Source organism: Anguilla anguilla, chromosome 17 (assembly GCF_013347855.1).
Source record: "Anguilla anguilla isolate fAngAng1 chromosome 17, fAngAng1.pri, whole genome shotgun sequence".
Classification (NCBI taxonomy): domain Eukaryota; kingdom Metazoa; phylum Chordata; class Actinopteri; order Anguilliformes; family Anguillidae; genus Anguilla; species Anguilla anguilla.
In genome coordinates this window covers 14,117,952-14,137,678 of record NC_049217.1, presented here as the reverse complement: position 1 = coordinate 14,137,678, position 19,727 = coordinate 14,117,952, and the positions used below count along the sequence as shown (strand labels likewise).

Below are 19,727 nucleotides of genomic sequence, written 5' to 3'. Positions count from 1 at the left end.
CCTCTGCCTGTGTGCTATTTTTCCTTTTTTTATTTGGAGAGCCATTTTGCGATTCTACGGGGACTCTTGGGCCTTTTTTTGTACCGTAATTCCACAGATCCTGGTAAAGTGTGCCGAAAGCTGGACGCTAACGGTCACAGCTGCCTCCGCCATCAGGCCACAGTCGGCCCCGCCGCCGCGACCGCGCGCCAGAAGCGTGTCTCTCCAGACCTGTTGATTTTTATTTATTTATTGTTTTATCGGCTAGGTTAGCGCCGCGGCTGCTCCCGACGCGCGCGTCCATAAAGATCATTGGACGATGAGCGGGCGCGGCTGCGTGCCGCGCGAGTAGCTGACTCCGCTGGGTCTCCCGCGGTTCAAACAGATGTTCGGCTCGGCTCCAGGAAGGGGGGCCGTCCCCTCCCCTCGGAACGCGGGCTATCCGTCACGTTCGACGGCGGTGCGTCGAACGTTTCCCCGCAGCTTAAACCTCCGCCATCTGACGAACGCGTTTCTATTTTTCCCTTGTTCGCCCGTGCTCCACGCTGTTCAATTATACTCTGTTTCACAATCCATTATGCGTCATTATTTACTTTGCCACATGCGTATTGAATTAAGCCGGATATTCGAAACAATTAGGTTTAAGCACCCGCGCTTAGATGTGTTGTTTCACTGCACCCCCCCTGCAATACGGGAAGAGAAAAAAAAACCAGCGTAATTTTTCACAGCGAAAGAATTACAAAAAATCGTTATGAAGCAAACACACATTATCTCTGGAGGCCTGCCTTGTGGCATTAACCCATTTTAAAGTTCCACTGACTTGCTGTTTTCCATGTTTTTGTCAAAGAGGCAACAGGATGGCACTGGCAGTTCTTATTTCACTCCAGAGTGCCTTTTTCACCGACTCATTTCTGAAAGCGTTTGCCACGGGGTTGAATAATGCATTTCATCCACGGGCGGCTAACGTGTCAGTGGAACAGAGAGAAATACATTTATCAAATCCGCAGATACGCCGCCGAGCCAAGCAGCTCGCCATTCCAGATGGCGGACTGGCAATTTTCAGACTAATTTGAGCCAATTCCCAGACTGGCACGGATTTTTGCATCGGCCGCGCCGATCGAACTCGCGTTCCGGCGTCTCCTGATGGGACTCGTTCCGTTCGTATGGAGTAAAAAAAAAAAAAAGAACTGATTGCACGGCGGGAAGGAGAGCGGGGTGAAGGGCTGTCCGCTACGCGCCCGGCCGATGGCGCGGACTCCCGTCCTTCCCGCTCTTTTTTTTCCCCGGAAATTTCTGTGGAAAGAATCGCGGAGAAAACGCGTGTGCGTGATCCCTCTCGAAAAGACGCGAGCGGACAATGCATCATTAGAATTCATGGGGAAGCCGCAGACGGAACGCGTGCAGATCCGAGGGAAATAAAGTATCGACCGAGGCGAGGTAGGCCCGGCGCTTTGCGACTGGACTGTGCCTTAGGATCAAAGCCAATCATCTCTCCAATCCTTGTCAGTTATTGCCCTATAATATTTGACGTTTTTTTTTTCCCTTGATTTTTAACTTTTAGAGTTTGAGGACGGTGACTCCCTTACTTAAGATTCCCCTCACAATGGCACTAGTATATTTCTGAAAGTAGAAACAAGACAAACACCAGTTTGTTCTTCAGTGAATGTATGCTAATAGTGTACTAAAAAATAAAACAGTTAAACCCACTCTTCCCTATCTACAGGCCGCATGAAAGCCAAATAAATACTAAAGGGGATGCTCAAAAATATGAATCAAAACAAGTCTCTTTGAAACACGTACAGACAATCGCCCTTAAGCTTGAACACAGCTGTTAGGATAGCAGTTCTCTGGCAGATAATATTTACTTCCCCTCTGTAGAGCGAGAGGGATTATTTTCGACTCTTGTCCGTGTTTCTCTCTCCCCAAGGAGCTAATTACTGTAATTGGTTTTTAGGATTTCGCCCCGAACGGGGTAGTCTATGCCTTTCACTTTGTATTTCACACAATGATCATAACATCTCTTTCACAACTTTTGAAAAAAGCTAGTCTCTGATGTATGTATGTACTTGTGCATGTGTCAGTTGGGCTTTGTCTAACATGGCTCCCGTTGCATTCCAGATGTGAAGTCTTATATTACCTGGTTACTGGAAGACCTACCTCTGTACTGAATTTGATTCCAGATAAATAAAAAAAATCCAAGGGTGTCCACTGCAGAGGGCAGTGATTTCAATTGATTTGCTCAGTAAATTGCGTACATATTAACGTTGAGTTGACTGACGCTCCACATTTTGAAGTGTCACCACATCACCGGTTTCTTAGATTTATGTCTCTAAAGAAAATGTGTCCAATATTGAGCCATTTTCTTTTGCAACCACGCTGTAGATGACTGAATCAATCGATAAATCAATCAACACAATCAATGCAAATTTATTTTTGTATAATATGCTTCTCTGCAGACCTGGGTCAAATACGTATTTGTTTTGGATTCAAATACTTTTCTGTGCTCTATTGATCTTGTCTGGTGTAACTGAGCCTGCCAATATGACCAGAAGGTGAGGTTTGCACTTTTTGAGAGTATTTCATTGGTTTCAATACACCAGACAAGATCAGTAAAGTGTAGAAAAGTATTTGAATCCAAAACAAATAGGTATTTGACCCAGGTCTGCTTCTCAGTAGAGACACAAAGCACTTGTTGAACATGGTTTCTAGCCATGAGATTCTCTCATTTGCACTGAAAGAACACACCGAGTAAGAAATGAATAGGGCGGAATTCATTGCCTCGCTTGTGAATTCATCGAGAAAGTGTTCATCCTAGATAAACTGCATCTTACCTTAACAGTTAACACTTAACACTAACACTGCCCAAGCTACATCTGAACGAATTCACACTGCAGCCCCAGAGGCTCATCCACATCAGTGGGCCCAAAAGGTCCATGGATTGTGAATGATTCCAACACCGATAGATTGGACATTTACATGCGTGATTTTCTGTGCTCAGAGACCATTGCAGTGTGAAGTACGTGGTCCTTATCTTTGAGTGTGGCAGCTACCCAGACGTTACTGTTTTCTCTGTACTTGCACAGCATGAAACGGTTGGCAGTTGCTGAGAGTCATGAAAAATGCACCGAGGTGATCCACAGAAACGTAATGGTTGTTTGCGACACAAGTATGAGCGCATAGTGCAGTTAGAATGATTCTCGGTCCGTATGCATTTTTAATACAAACCTTTCAGAAAACCATAGACAGAGCCAATGAAATCTCTTGTAATGCAGTACATCGAAAAGGTGCATTTTCATTGTAAATTCAGTGATAGCAGAAGGATTTAAATTTGCTAAATAAAAAAAAAGACGATTTGGGGTGAAACCTTCCTGGGTAACTGATCGTCGGCACCCTGGTATCCATGAATTCATGAGTTGGTCAGATTGCAGGATTTATGTGTGTGCGCTTAGGGTGTGTGTGTGTGTGTGTGTGTGTGTGAGAGAGAGAGACATCAAAGAAAAATCCCTGATATTTCACAGAATCCTTTCTTTTGACACTGCGAAATAATCAGACTCCCGAACAAATCTCTAAGCATCGTAATTGATTTAATTCCTTTGATATTGACAGGCTTGATGGTCTGATCTTCTAATGTTAGCTATACTTCACAAATGGAAACTACTTGTTCAAAGATGTCTTCATGATGTATGTAACATTGCATGTCTTTAAAAAGAAAAAAAAAGTTTCAACAGAATCCATAAAAAACAAAGGCCTATGTGTACACGTAAAAAAAAAAAAAGTACTGAAAGTGCCGAAAGTAACTTCCTTGAGAGTTCGGCAAGAAGGTACAAAAGTATCGATTAAACCAAATCACCTCTGAAGGCGCGAGCGGTGTGCACGTATTCTGGTGTAAAGAGGCCGTACAATTATTCCGACTCCCATATGTGCTCAAGAACTCATCAATAACAGATTCTTTGAAGGGAGCTGGGGGAAAGCGTTATGTATCCCTGGAGATAATGGGTTCTCACGCGCACCACATTCATCTTGTCTGGCCGTAGCTCGCAGCTGTCCACGCACGCCGTTTTGTGGCTCCGCTTCTAATTACTTTGCTAAGAAGACGACAAGAAAGAAAGGGGGAGAGCGGGAGGGAGGGAGAGAGAGGGAGCGGGAGCGAGGGGCGTTCAATCCTCCCCGCGCCACTGGCTCCTCCGCATTTGAATAGCCCACGCACGAGGGGGAAAACAACGGAATATCGAGAAACAAACTCTGCATAGTAATTCCCGGCAATGCTGAGACGTTTCCCGTCTCCGTACAGCGTATCTGTAATAAGAAAACCGCTCGTTCGTATTCGGTCTGAACTGGCCAGCCAGCTCCTTCAACACGAAAGAGCTCTGCTAACAATGAACCGTTCACCAAGGAGATAGGAACCTGTCGCAGTCTAATGCTCAAATGCTTAAAGTGCACATACACACACACACACACAAAAGTTGATAATATGATATAAAAATAGTATCTAAATAACAAAAAATAAGTTGGGGAGTCTATAACTAGATGAATGAGCACACAATGACAGGACTGTATGCTGTTTTTTTGTTCCAAGTAATTACCCAAGCTTAGTTTGTTAAACACCTGTATACATCAAGGCTGGTTCACTCTGGTGTCAGGCCACAGTAAAACATTTTCACTGAAGATACATGGTCGTGATTTTAAAATGTCATATCAGGTACATGCACTTTTGTACGTCACTTTGGATAAAAGCATCTGCTAAATAAATGTAATGTAATGTAATTAAATAATTAATAACGTTGGCATGAAATCCTGAAATGGATTGCCCACTGTAATGCACCCCCGGCCTAACAACGTGAAAGGGGCGGGGATGATAGGTGAGATAAGTGATGCTATCGTGCTATCAGTCACTAAACCAGAGTTGTTTTTCTCACCCTGTCCTGACTTAGAATATTTTGATTGGTTCAAACAAATCACTGAAATCACATGGTTTGCTGTGGTAGGTATGAGGTTCATGAAGCCACTCTCGATGCCCACCCTAAGAATGTTTAAAAGTGTTTATTGTGCTTGAGAGATTGGGTTTGAGCTGATTTAAACATTAGTTTAAATTAGTAATGTAAATGAAGTAAAACAAAAAGTCATAAAACAGAAAACAAAAAGTCATAAAACAGAAAACAAAAAGCTTTTCAGAATTTCCTCACATGAAAGATATTCAAAACATAAATAAACGTAAGCAGCAAAACATCTTCATTGAGTAAACTTGAATATAAATATGCTAATGACTAAAGAGAAAAAAAAAATCTATTCATTTGTGGACCATTCTCAAATGAATATGTATGAATATATTTTTTTAGACTTTTCACTGTATAACCCAATTTCTACATTGGTTTTGTTTCAGAGACTAAAATGGCTGTTTTCTAATTGAAACGAGACAAAGAGATTTCATAAATGTAGTTGAATAAATGAATGAAATATGCTTCTTTATCACTTTTCAAACCCGGCTTATCACTATGTTATCGTTAGCTTTCTCATTACTTTCTGATATTGTATATCATACAGTAGGAAAGCATGCCTCAGATTTAATTTCCAATGCGTACGGTACGAGGGCTTTGTGTCAAAGTATGGAAGGTGGAATAGCAGGTAGCAAAATGGCAGGTCTAATAAGCCTTATCAGAACCAAACATTTTCATAAAGGTGAGCAGACATTGAGACCAAAATAAAATTAATCCAAGCTGTCAAGAAAACACCTGATTGGTAGAAGTAGGGGCCCTTCGGGTGTCAAGATAAGGCTCGACACAATGCCAGACAGTCTCCACGCAGTAGGTAAATGGCAAGCACAGATGGGCTGAATGGCCTGTTCTCATAATAAAACATTTTTATGTTCTGATGATCGAAATGACTAACCCAAAATCAACTGAAGGCAGGAAAGTCTTCTTCTTTTTTTTCAAAATGCGATTAATTCACAAACAGTTCAATAACAGTTTATATAGACTATACACCCTAAAACCAACTTTACTCTGTCATACAGTAAGTATAACATCGGCCATGGAACTAGTTATTTAGAATCTGTTGAATTCACTGCATACACTACGACAGTGTTGTGAAATTTGTCATAAGTCCTAATGTGCTATCATGACTGGTTATGGCAGGTGTTATGCCATGATTATGGTTATGCAGGTTTTATAATGTATATAGTTAAAAGAGTTGGCAACAGTCCTTTAACACCACAATAATATATTTTTAGTTCACAGATGAATATGTACTTATCATCAACTCTAAAAATAAACACATAGATGTAGTGGCTCTTGGAACAGAAGGGAGCGTTGGCTAGTTAAGCTGAAGGGCGGAATGTAATGAGGCACACAAAGCTGCTGATTCAAGGTGAAGTCGCTAATGCCTTTGTGTGTACGCTCAGAGAGATACCATCTCAGCAACTGTGTCATCTTTGCTTTGCTAAATTGGAAAAAAACAAAAAATTGTGTCCTAGGGCGAAGGCTTCAAGCTTAGTAATTGTTGCAGCCTTATCTGCAAATTTACACACCCCTGTTAAACGCGGACGGGCCCGGACCGCAAGCACGTCGACTCCCTTATCGTTTGCTGTGAGAGTGTTTTGGGCATGTCGACGACAATGCTTTAGTACCGCATTCACCCTGACGGGAAAGTACCTGCCTGTAAAAACAAAAGAACCTATTACAGCCAACAGATCTTGCATTCAAAGAGAGATCCATATTTTCCTTCTGCAGTACAAGTTCAGGTTCAGACGCAGCCGTAAAGTAAATCTTGCGTTTCGTTCAAAGCCTGCAGCCAGGGTTGAATGACCTCTGCAGTCTGCTGTACTTCTCCTTGTTCTGAGACCACAACAAACAGATTTAGAGTTTTGCCAAACCCTTTCTGCGCTGCGAAATCCTCAGCGTTAAATCAACTACAACAGCATTTATATTAGCCCAACGTGGACCAAGTCTACTCTATTAGAGTTGAAAGTAATCTGTCAGAGTTCATTTCCACACTGACCTTAAAGCAGTGTATGTTCACCAGACATGCAGGTAGGTGTGGTAGGTACCGCCTACCTGCAAAAATGGGGCTGTTTTTCATGGTTTGGGCTTGGCCTTGGCTACAGCATACAATCACATTCCAAATGATTCTGTGCTTCCCCAACAGTTTGAGGAAGGCCCTTTCCTGTTTCAGCATGACAATGCACCCAGGCAGACAGCGAGGTCCATATGGAAATGGTTCTGTTGAGAACAGTGTGGAAGAACTTGACTGGTCTGCACAGAGCCCTGACCTCAACTCCATCTAACATCTTTGGGTTCAATCGGAAAGCCAACACTGATTGGCCTAATCGCCCAATCAGTGCCCAACCTCACTAATGCTCTTCCGGCTGAATGGAAGCAAATCCTTGCAGCAATGCTTCAATATTGAACATAAAGCCTGCCCAGAAGAGTTAGATGTCAGGTGTGCACATACTTTTGGCCATATAATGTCTGTTCTGTGAACCAACATGAATGGTCTGAGGTGACATGGTGAAAGCAGGGACAGCTTAGGCTGCACCCATGCCATTAGAACCAATCGCGTGAGATTTGGAGAGCAGTGATGAGGCCCTTTGTTCTTGTCTACTGTCTTAGCTGTGTACTTTTTTTATTATTATTATTGTTTTGTCTCTTGCAATTTAATATAATAATGAAGAATAAATGCAGTGTTTTATTCTCGTTTATATCAGATGTCATGGGGGTTATGGATATTCCTCAATGCTGTGGCTGAGATTAGTGTTCCGGTGCATGGTTTTATGAAGCGCTTAAGAAGGCATAATGCATCCTGCATTAGTCATTTTATCTACTTCGAGAGCCTGGACAATCTCGGCAGCATTGCTCTTCAGGGAAATCAGCCGATTGGAATGGCTGAAGCGATGTGCAGCCCAGATAGTCAGAAACCTCTTACCCGCCTATGATTTCCATACCACAGCCCCAGAAATGGCATGGGTGTCAGTTTCAATAAGATATTCAAAAGTTGGAGCGTGGCGCAACACACACAGACAGCCTAGCGGTGTGATCTCTCTACAGTGATCTCTCTCTCTCTCTCTCTCTCTCTCTCTCCCTCCCTCTCTCTCCCTCGTCCTCGCCCTCTCTCTCTCCCTCAACCTCTCTCTCTCTCTCCTCTCTCCCAGTCAAATTCAAATAGCTTTATTGGCAGGAAATACATACGTACATATTGCCAAAGCATCATAAATCAATTCAAAATACATATTTACAGTGGAATAAGAGGAACAGTGAACATTCTATGAACAAAAAACAGAACAATAACAATATTAATGTTCAATCGGCACAAGCATTTAAAGAAACATAAATAAATAAATATAATTATGTAGGATGGTTACTCAGTGTCCCTCAGGTTATGGCAAGCTGAGACATACTGAGCCACAATTGGTGCTGTTGGTCCTTGTCCTAATAGGACTGCACATTTGTTATTCTTTGATAAAGAATGGAAGTTTTTTATAATTTCTGAAAACTTGTGGTTATATATTTTTCTTATATTTGTATATTTTGTACAGTTTAGGAGGAAGTGCATCTCTGTCTCCACCTCTCCTGTCTTACAGTGACCACATATTCGTTTCTTTTGGTAACCATGCATTTTTGTGCCTGCCTTTTTCAATTTCAAGGGTGTGGTCACTGAGTCTGTATTCAGTCAGGATCCGTCTCTGCTTTGTATCTCTGACAGAGAAGAGATACTCTGCTGGAGAAGTCTTTTTTAGGGTTCCCAGTCTCTCTCTGTCTCTCTCACCCTCTCTCTCTCTCTCCCTCCCTCGCTCTCTCTCTTTCCCTCCCTCCCTTCCTCACCCTCTCTTTCTCTCTGTCTGCCTCTGTTATGAACGAGTCTGTGCTCAACAACAAAGAAGGGGTAGAGAATGAGAAGATGACTCCAAGTTTCCGTTGGAATCCATCAAAGAAAACTACTCTAGCATGGGCACTTCTGTTGAAATGATATCACAGTATGCTGTCCCAAGAGGCACCTGTTGCCAAATCTCGTGTCACTCAGGAAATTGCTTGAGTTCAGTCTCCATTAAAATAAATGAATTTCCATCAGTGGCCGACTATCTCAACAAACAGTGCAAACCTATTCTATAAATCCCCACAGTATTTTTTTTTTTTAACTTTGAAAGGCTCCTTATTACTTTCAAATACAGTTCATGTTGTCACTTATACACATGTTCATGAACTACTAAAGTTATAAGGGTCTGTATCACTTCAAAAGTATTCAATGATGATTGGAAAATGGTAAGAAACCTCATTTTAGCATTAAAATGATGATGGACATGTTTTTAATGAGAAATTAGATACAAAATGAGCCAAAAAATGAACCAGGCATCGCCAGTGCTGAAAATCATATTGACAATGAATAACCTGCATGTAAATTGTGTTAATATATGAATGGATAGCTTTGATTATGTAATATTAGACTTATATGAATTATCTAAATTATAATTTTTGAGAAGGTGCAAGTCATTTCCACAAACTGTAGTATGTTTAAGTGCATCTAATTTGCAATATCTGAAATAGCCACACCCATTAACCCCCCAGTTTGTTTCCCCTTTTCTCCAAATATGTTATGTGAATTAGACTGCAGAATTTTATTTTTTAAGATGTCTCCCATTTAGGTGCAAGCATTAAAGTAGTGGCGATGCCACTCTGAAATATCCGTAATGTGGAAGTAATGTGCAATGTGTTGTACATGAGCCATTTGCTACGGCCTCGTGGTTAATCACGTTTGTATACAGTGTTCTTGTCATGCAATTAAAATATGATTGTCCAAAAACAAACTAATTTATGGAAGCATTTCATTTCAGAATATAGCAATATTTTGGTATTCACAGTATTATACGAACATCGTTACCTGTGGCTACTCTGCGCTCTCAGCTTGGCATAAAGTTCAACAGAACTCATTTTTTAAGATAAAATAATCTTTTTGAAGGAAAAGGCAACAAACTTGTTTTCGCCTTAGGCCTTGGGCAGGATGAAACTAGGTTGTTTATTTAGCGAATAAAATGTGTTTTATTTTGCAAAAAAGTGTGAACTTTATGGCGAGCTCCTGGTGTGTTTGTAGTTCGTTTAGTCCACATCTGTGAGCTGACGCTGTCGCTGTCGCTCCTGACTTTTTCCTCAACCCAACTCTTCAGAACCATGGACAGTTCCAGCATGCATACGACTCCACGAGCTAATTTCCTCACGTAAATCAACATTTGTCCTTAATTTCCGTCATTCTGACTTACATATACCTGCAAGCGTCTGGCCCACCCCTCCCCCTCCCTTTTCAAACACTGGTATCGCTAAAGTCGCCAGATTGTGTTTGCCAGAACTCAAGATGGCAACAATTTAATTCTGGCTTTCAAATAGATTCATTGCTGGATGATTATAAGGTAATGGAGACGAGGGATCAAACACAAATGAATGGCGAGGGTACAAACAGTTGGTTTTCTTTTTTACTTTTTCAGGTCGTGATTTATTACCATGATATATCAAGTCCCTTTACCAAAAATGTTAACGTTTGACAAAAGTAACTGGTTGAACGAGTGCCCTTCCGCATATGCCAAGGTCCACTTTTGCTGCGGGTATATTTTGTTTGAAAAGCACAACTGTTCCTTTTCCATTCAGGCAAATGTACTTTCCGGTTATTTTCACAAGGTTTCATACGTGGAGATGTACTGAACTCGCGCAAGTTCGGAATATTCACGAACAGTGGCTGAAAACTTTATAAATGACACTGTTTACGTAAAGAGACGTTAACTTAAACGTATTTTCCCCCAATATTCTTCGCATACTAGCCTTTATGACAGTTCTGTAGTTTTTAACAGACGTTCTGTAGTTTATAATATACACACACAGACACCATTTCACTTAGAGTGGCAATTTTCTTTCTGTATACAAGACACGAAGTCACTCTCCTCTGGAGCTCCCGGCAAAGGAAACGCGCATACCAAAGAGTGGATTCAATCCACAAGCGGCGTAATCAAGCAAGACCGCAAAGGGAAAATTGAAACTGGGGGTGTGAGCGTGCTCAAGCACTACTGCACTAAGAACGAATTCCTGTTTTGCCAATCCCGAAACCATTCTCCCGGGCTACACTTACTTTGAGGGGAAAATATCAAGTCAAAATGAGAGAATTGTATTAACTGCATTCATTGCATTAATGATTCACAAATAAGACGTGATCTCGGTATGCTGTCACCGAGATATGGATGCTAAACTGTACGAAGAGTGGTCTATGACATAGCGATCGTTACGGAGGTGGACTATACAAGGCAGCGAGTTTACAGTCTACTGGGCACGGTATTACAGTCTACTGGACATGGGATTTACGTGGGAAACTGGATGCTTACGTTCTCCAATAATGGACAATGCGTATGCGTATGACGTTCATCCACTTAAATCAATACACATGCGTGTAGGCTTTGCGTCTTCGATGCCATATTTAAGCAGTTAAGGCAAACAATCTGATTATCGCACGTAACTACTTTTCCCACTGTTTCACGCAGCCTTTGAATATGCATGTTCCTATCACTGCCGCAGATTAGACCAAATACGTTTAAGTGGATAATTGTTTTGGTCCCAAAGTTCCGTTTACAATTTCATAAAGAATCGGATAGTTTGAAATACCAAGACAGCAAGAAAGTGATTATAATGCAGGAAACACTCCAACATGAAAACAACATGGATGACAAAGCGTTATTCATTTTATTATCCGCCTATATCTGACGTCATTCGGTTACAGCAATAATTAAACTGTGCGGCGTATTATATATAAATATATATATATATATATATATATATATATATATATATATATATATATATATATAACTAGCATGGAATCGATTTGCGCACTTCCATGTCGGTAATTTCCGCATTCAAACCTGAATGCATAATACAGTTTACCAGTTTATCCTGATTTAGAAACTGGCAATCAAAAGTATACAGTCAGCAGCAGGAGATGAAAATAATGTTTAAAGATTGATCTTTAAACTACCTCGTTTATAAAAGGGCGATGGTTCACTCAAACTGAATAGCGTGCTAAGTGAAAAAGGTCAGGGCTTGATTTGGTATGAACCCCACTGAGCAATCACTGCTCGCGAAAGCATTTTGTCACTTGCAGCATCTCTAGAATCTCTTCTGAAAACCGTTGTGAATTCCAGCCTTCCATTTCACACAGGGTCAGATTTTGATATAAGTATTTATCACTGGTATCATTTGGGTACACAGTAAAATGTCCAGCGTTAATTAAACTGTAACAGAGTTTATGTGTCCTATAGGGACCACACATCCCTAAGAGTTAATTTAACACAGAACATTTTAGTATGTACTTTTGCAATCACTTGTTCTGTTTTTGTAGGGTTTAACATCAGTCTTTTTAAAAATGAATACCCCAGGTGGTTCAGTGTGAAAATTAAATACAGGCTAAGTAGTGAGCAGGCTATGCATTTATAATATGAGCCACAAAAGAGACATTTACTTGGTGGGTAGGCTACTTTCTATGTCCAACTAAGTGCTTTCCAAGGGAATGTTATCAAATTCTCACTGACTTACTTTCAGTGCTCAGTGCACATACTTATTGATACATGTAGTCTTTGTGGATTCAATGATGTCATGGAAAGTATAACCAACAGAGGCCAGCAATAGGGATGCCATGCATTATCAGAGTGAAAAGTACTCTTGGGGTTTATTCAAAACCGGACATGTTACTGTGCAGAGGTGCGCATACTCGACCCGTGATGTTTTCAAATTCTTTGTAGTTCAAGGCTTTTTTTAACAAATGCATGCCGTTTTTGGTGCCATCGTCTGAGATGAGATATGACAGTTTTTTTTTTTTTGCACGTGGTAAACCAAAGACGTTTCAAGAAGTCAGAGACAAGAATTCAGAAAATTACCTGACCGCTTGAGCGAACAGAAAATGTTCTGTCTGAGGGTCAGTAGCAGGCGTTTCATCACCATTGCCTGACGTGCGGCGAAATACCACAAAGCTAATGGCTGACGGTCCTCTTCCACGGCACTGCCGCACATACAACTACCAATGGACGGACGGCCCACGGATGCTGCTCTTCTGATTGGCTGCACTTTCGTGACAGACTCGATGTTGCACGTGCGTGGCTGAGCTCAATAGGGCCTGTGCTTTAGGCATTTGGCTCAGGCTCTTGAAAAGAATTGGACTAATGGTTTTATGCAAAATCTTGATGTGGTACTATGTAGTCATGGTGTGATATTATGTTGTGATGAGGTGATATTATGTGTAGTAGGCTATTGTGTGATATCATGTAGACTGATGGTGTGGTATTATGTTGTGATGGTGGGGAGTTATGTAATGATGGAGTGGTATTATGTACAATATCGTGTGATATCATGTAGATTGGTGATGTGTGGTGATGGTATGGTATGGAGTGATTGTGTGGTAGTGTTGAACACTGCTTAGGGCATTTGATGTACAATCAGATTGGCTAAGCTTTGATGTAACACTGTTGTACTCTTAAGAACAGTATGACTTCAACTGCTTTAGGAAAATATGTCAACATTTACAAATGTATTAGGACATATGTCACAATGCAAGCTGAAAGAACGACCTTGGATGTGGGAATCGAATAGATAAATATTTGACATTCCTGCCGTCAATAAAAGAATGGGTTCCCCAAGCAATGTGGGTCTACATACAGGAATTACCATGTTTCTTCTAATGGCAAAGTATGAGATCAGCTTCAACAATGAAGGCGTAAACAGAATATAGACTCTGACGAATATTCTTTAACGAAAGGCAACTAAATGGGTTTTCATGTTTAGCCTCTGAGTTGTGTTCATTTTTTCATTGTCTTACGCAGTGCAGTGCCAGCAAGTCTCAAATGTGCTCAGATGTAGCTAAGATGTGAACTTTATAAATATTTTACAGATTATTCTTTGCACTCCACCAATCACTTAGCTGCTCTTTCCTCTGTAATGTACTGGAGTTAGTTCCACTGACCAAAAATATGTGAGGCATGAACTTGACATGCAGCCAAAGATATGGTACGCTGATCACTGGGAATTATTTTTGACGTTTGCTTCCGTGTTCCTGTATGGTGCTTATTTACAATTTGTAGATAGATAGCCAGCGTTTAGAGGCGATGCCCAAATAAAAGATGCAATATTAAAGATGAGAAAATTTCAGGGAAATGAGAAAATAATGGATTTTCTATCAAGCAATTCCTTGGCCTCTAACGTTATCTGTGACCATCTGTTCTGAAAGAGCACAGCTTCGGCCGGTTAAACAGCAAATGACCTCAACCCAATGAGAAAAGCATCGTGCTTAATAAATAAATTAATACAATTCTGCTGATGAAAATGTGTTCATTGTTTCTTAACAGTTATGCACAAAGTTAAACGGGGGGCTAGCTAATGCGAACGTTGCAGTCGGCTCGAACACGCAAACGTGCTTAGCTTACATGGCGCTAATCCAAGCCAGAGACATGATTAGCTCATTGCTCTAAATGACCCAAGTGGTTTACAAAAGGGCTAACGGAACTCTTGTAACGACTTCGGGCTGTGACGTCACCGTCTCGTGCGTACGCCGAGCTCCCTTGCTGTTCATGGTCTTTGCATTTTCTTATTGTCGCACTCGGACTTGTCAACCGTCACTGCCATAGTAAATGCTCTTTGCACGTTCTTACTTTAGTTGAATTTTGTCATCTGCTGTGTTAAATGTTGTTTCTTTAGGATCCCCGTGAATGGCGAGCGCCTTTATGAATGTGGAAACAGGATCTGGACCAAGGGAAAGACTGCATAAAGCTCTGCTGAAAAACAGCCCACATGGTTGAAGGATACAATTGCTAATCACATCATGCCTTTTCTACTGCGTTTGAACGTATTTTCATCTTGCATTAACTTTTCTAATTAAATGAGGTTTACGTGAACATGAACTGAACTAAATGAGTCTAAAATGAGCAAGTCCAAAAAAGGTTTGGAGACAAAACAAGAGATGGAGATTTATCTTGTCTTCCCACCAGATCCCCCCAAAAAACTTGTCTATGTAAATTCTACAAGGCTACACTCATGCATTGAACTGGTATGTCACTTATTAAATGATGTTCAACGTCTTTACGATACGCATTTCAAGAAGAAAAAAAAAATACCCAGGTATTTCAAGCTATCAAAAAGAATTTTAGGAATCACTGCCTGACTTGCCAATTAAACACAGTTTCATTCAGCCGCGAATGACATCTGAATAATGTTTGGCAAATTCAACTGGAAAATGGTACCCGTGCTCAGAAAGCATTGATTATTAGTATTTGCATTAAGCATATTTTGTGATCTGATCGCGTGGATCGGCATTCGGTTACTCTAACATCTCTCTCTCTCTCTCTCTCTCTCTCACACACACACACACACAAACATACACGCACTTTCGCTCCCTCTCTCTCTCTGACACACACGCACGCACGTGCGCGTGCATACAATTTGCACCTTGTACTGTGCTGCATAGAGACGAAGACAAACCAGTGACTGAAAAGATTAAGCCATGAGCAAGTATTGTAAATAAACTGATATTTTGTTTGTTTCTCTTTCATGAATGCATTCGTTCTGATACGCCAGTTGTGACATGCATACTGAAAAGAAACGTATCATAAATATAACGGCCCAACTTAAATATATATATATGTACGGAGAAAACGAGGCTTTAAATTTCCTGGATGAAAGCGAACTCTAGCGGCAAATAGAGCGGTGTGCTGTCCCCGGTCATGAAATCTTTGGTAACACAGTCGTTTGCATTTTCATTCAGTTACCTGCGTGTCTCTCGTAACGACAAATGCATATTAAATCAGATCGTTTAATAATCGAAATGGTGATATTTGCATTACTGGGTGCGCACTAGACGAAACACATGTCGACAAGACCGAAGGAAGTTTCCTTCACGTTGTATTACTCCGAAATAAAGTGAAGTATTTGGTTATGTATTGCAAGCGCGAGATTGAAGTCATTTTCCAGATATAGCTGCTTACGCCCTTCAGTCAGTTTTCTTGAAACTATTGCTCCCTTCAGAAAGAATCAGTTTTAGAATTGAGTCAAATGGCGATGTTAAGGCACATACATCTTCGAACGTATTAGGATTTAGATCCTCGCAACCTGTAAGTCAGTTATTTAAAACACGCCAGGAAAAAGTCTATTTTTGCTTTTCTTAAAACATAGCACGCAAAAGTAATGTTCATCGTATGATGTAAACTAATTCGTGAATATGCGTCCTAAAGTCCCCAGAATCGTATTTGGACGCTGTGTCTGTACTGACAGAAAATAACTGATCATTTTATGTAATGTCTCCGTTGTACAAAGCTTTGCATACATGTGCGATGCGTTTCTGTTACATCGATTGAGAAATCAAGCATTTTCGTATTTGCTGCGGTATTGGTGAACAGAAAGGATGGCATCCATCCGAAGCAATGCTAAATATTTTTTCGCTTACCTGCTTAAAACGGCTGACGATAGTTTCCAGGTCTCGCCGGGTCCAAATCTGGGGTCTCTGTGTCCTTATGAACCCCAAGACATGTTCAAGGAGGGCAACGAATGTCTATCTGAAAATCCAGGGTTTCTGTTCGGCCCGGGAATGCAAAGAGCTGCAGCTCGTCACTGCGTCAAGCACGAGCCTCAAAGATCCATTAAACAGACGGTGATTAATTCAAGGCAAACCCCTGATTGAAAGCTCTTTTGCTCCTTGCCTTTATGTATTCCCAACAGATCCGGAATCAGGAGTTTCCATCACGCGGTGGCAACACAGGATTTTCTGGCGTATCGGAGATGACACCACGATTTAACCGTTTTCAGTGCAGAACAGAACGACAAACGCGTGTCGATCCCAAAGTCCAGTAGGACGTGTGGTTAAATCTCATAATCAGATTGCTTGTCAATGCCACGCTATAAATGGTACAGGTTCAACACAGGTCTCTGGAAGGTAATTCCAAATCCTTCTGCCGAAGTGTGCCACGTGAGCAAAGTCTTTAGGTCTGGAAAAGCAGAATAGGTCCCTTCAGTCCCTTGTTTTTACCAGATTTTACGCTCACTTTCCTGGATACGTTCAATCGTATTTCCCTACAGCGTGAGAGAACTGCTGGAACTTTTACTACGGTACGTAGTTTTAAAACAATTGAACGATACGTTAACCAATAAAAGTGCTTTAAAGGTAGGGTCATTTATAATGAGTAGTGACTGAGCAGGCGCTGTAAAACAAGGGGATTGTACTTGAATGCAGCTTACCAAATACGACGAAGCTACGATGAATGCAGTGAAGTAGTAAACTGGTCTTCACAAATGCGCGCGCACGCACGCACACACACACAAACCCACACTTATATAAGCCATGATTGGGAAAATGGGGGGAAAACCCCATTGCATTCGTTTTGAAGTATTTTCATCCAAACACATTTAAGAACATGTGTGTAACATATACTCATTTGCATTTCTTGTATATTGTTTATTGAATTCATTACATTAGGGCCAGGTCTTTATTGACCAGTTATCGCATTCAGCAGGCACCTTAGCATTTTACCATCACTTCTATGGCAGACCACTTCCAGATACAGCAAAATCACATGTGAAATGTGCCTTTTCACATGTTAAAATCACAATGTTCACATGTGAATTGAACACTTTCACATGAGGACTAGAATATCTCCATGTAACAAGAATATGTTATGTGATTGTTTTTTCTTCCCCCCAATGAATGAAAATTTCCACATGTTAAAAGAAAATAGGTCACATTGAGTAATTTGCATCTTCACATTTTCACACCACTGATTTTCTAATATATGGACAACAATTTTCACATGTGAAAACAAAAAGTGACCTGAAATAGCATAGGTTACCTTTTTTCTACTCTCATCTTGTAAAGAGGATTATTTTTATAGTTCACATGTGTACTCTTCACATGTTGGGTGTTCACATGTGGTTTCTGAACACATTTGGTTTTTGGACATGTGTTTTTTTTTTTTTTCTTGTAAGGGCATGCACATATGTTTTATATTTGTAGGATATGAAAGCAGTGTGTGGTGTCACATCGCTAATGTTATACTGCTAGAAGGACAGCGATAACTTGGTCCACAGCTCACGGTAGCCGTATGCAATTTTCAAGAATGGAGAAGTTTGTTGAGTTGAGTTTGTATATTTATTACAGTAGATATTTTCTGAATAATTTTACACCACAACCATAGAACAATCCTTTCCCTTACTGCCATACAATCCCAGCTAGACAAATCTATGTGCAAATTATGCAATGGAGAAATAAATCTTCAGTAATCAAACACTAGAAATTTGGTTTAGCAATTTATTTAGAATAGAGAAGACAGTCTTTTTTTCCATTCACAATCCAGAACACTGTAATGAGCTAGAACAAATGGTAGTATTGTTTTACATATCATTTCATAGTAATCTTACCTTGGCAGTGCTATTATCACCAATGATTAAAATGGAATGGTGTGGTGTCACAGCCACCTGAGTAGTACCACTTCACAGATTCACTGATCATGCTACGCATCGGGAAAGATGACTGTTGGAAGGTCAGCCGCATCCTCCTAATGTGTTTCAGTCACAAATTCCATCTTGGGTACTGTCGACCGAACCGTGTTTGAAAACCACTTCTGTTCCAACAACATGGCATGGTACCAAACGGTCTTTACTGTTACACGCAGGCTTTAAATGTTTGACCGAGAGCTTGAGCGACCGGGCCAGCTGTCCGGTCACATGGGTCGGCAAACGATGGGACTGAGACCGTTAAAGCTACTAATTAACATAAATATCCTAGCTGCAGTTATTCTCCATATGTACCGTGTACAACACGCCCTGTGAGGGTATGCACCCCCTCACACAGTTTTCACATGTTGTTGCCTCGATAATCACACATTTTAATCTGACTTAATGTTCCTGCTCCACATCCCCCCCCATCTCATTCCCATCACTTGTTGACTCACGGGGGTGATGAATTTCAAAGCTTTTCTTTGCCATTTTTCGCCGAAAGCGATCCCCTTTCGATCATAAACATGTGGTTTGAATTCAAATTGATAAAAAAGTACTCACTTTAGAGGCCTGTGAGATAATGTACAAAAATGAAGCATGTGACAATGGTTCCATTGGCTGAATTCCAGATGCTGGTTGACTCTATGCCATACCCAACCTCCCTCTTGACTGACTTTACACGAGCTACAATCAGGTTTAGTGGTGGTCTTATTTGAATACCCCTTACATGCATTGTATGACGCATGAAAGTGCAGTATATGCTTTTACATGATGTATAAACACTAAGCAGTTTGCTTTTCTAAATTAGGAACTGAAGCTTCCTTGCAGGCTATGCTACCAGTCTGAAACTGACTGTTCAACCTAGCAGTCTCAGCTTTAATGGTCCACCTACTTCTTCGCACTCTTGTAAATCACAGTTACGTTCATTGGGAGTAATTGATACTCAAAGGTTTGCCCTTCTGTCATGCTTTTCTACTTCTCTGTTTAATTTTGTTTATGTGACCCTTGGCTGTGGTGCAGTCATCATCAGGTCTCACTGAATTATCTAATGAAAGGAGAAAATGTGTAGCATAAAAAGTCAGAAAGGCCCCTGCATGAATCATGTAGGTTAGTAGGGTTATCTCTGAAGGGATGTGATCAACCCCCAAAGGGATAGCAAATAGCGAGCTAATTATCCCCCCCTCCAGCTTGCTAATTCAGTAGCCCAGAAATCCCATATCTGAAGGAATAGTGAACAGTATGCAAGTTCCAAGACCTAAA

The 19,727-nt window shown here is 40.9% G+C and overlaps 1 protein-coding gene across 3 annotated transcripts in view; it reads right to left on the bottom strand.

Annotated features, from left to right (window-relative positions):
• Positions 1-17,232, bottom strand: part of LOC118216202 (protein ELFN1-like) — a 102,622-nt gene extending 85,390 nt beyond the window's left edge. For all 3 annotated transcript variants that reach the window (XM_035397276.1, XM_035397278.1, XM_035397277.1), the window contains exon 1: positions 16,426-17,232. The gene's annotated coding sequence lies outside the window, so the exon portion shown is untranslated. The remainder of the gene's footprint in view (positions 1-16,425) is intronic.
• Positions 17,233-19,727: the final 2,495 nt, after the last annotated feature.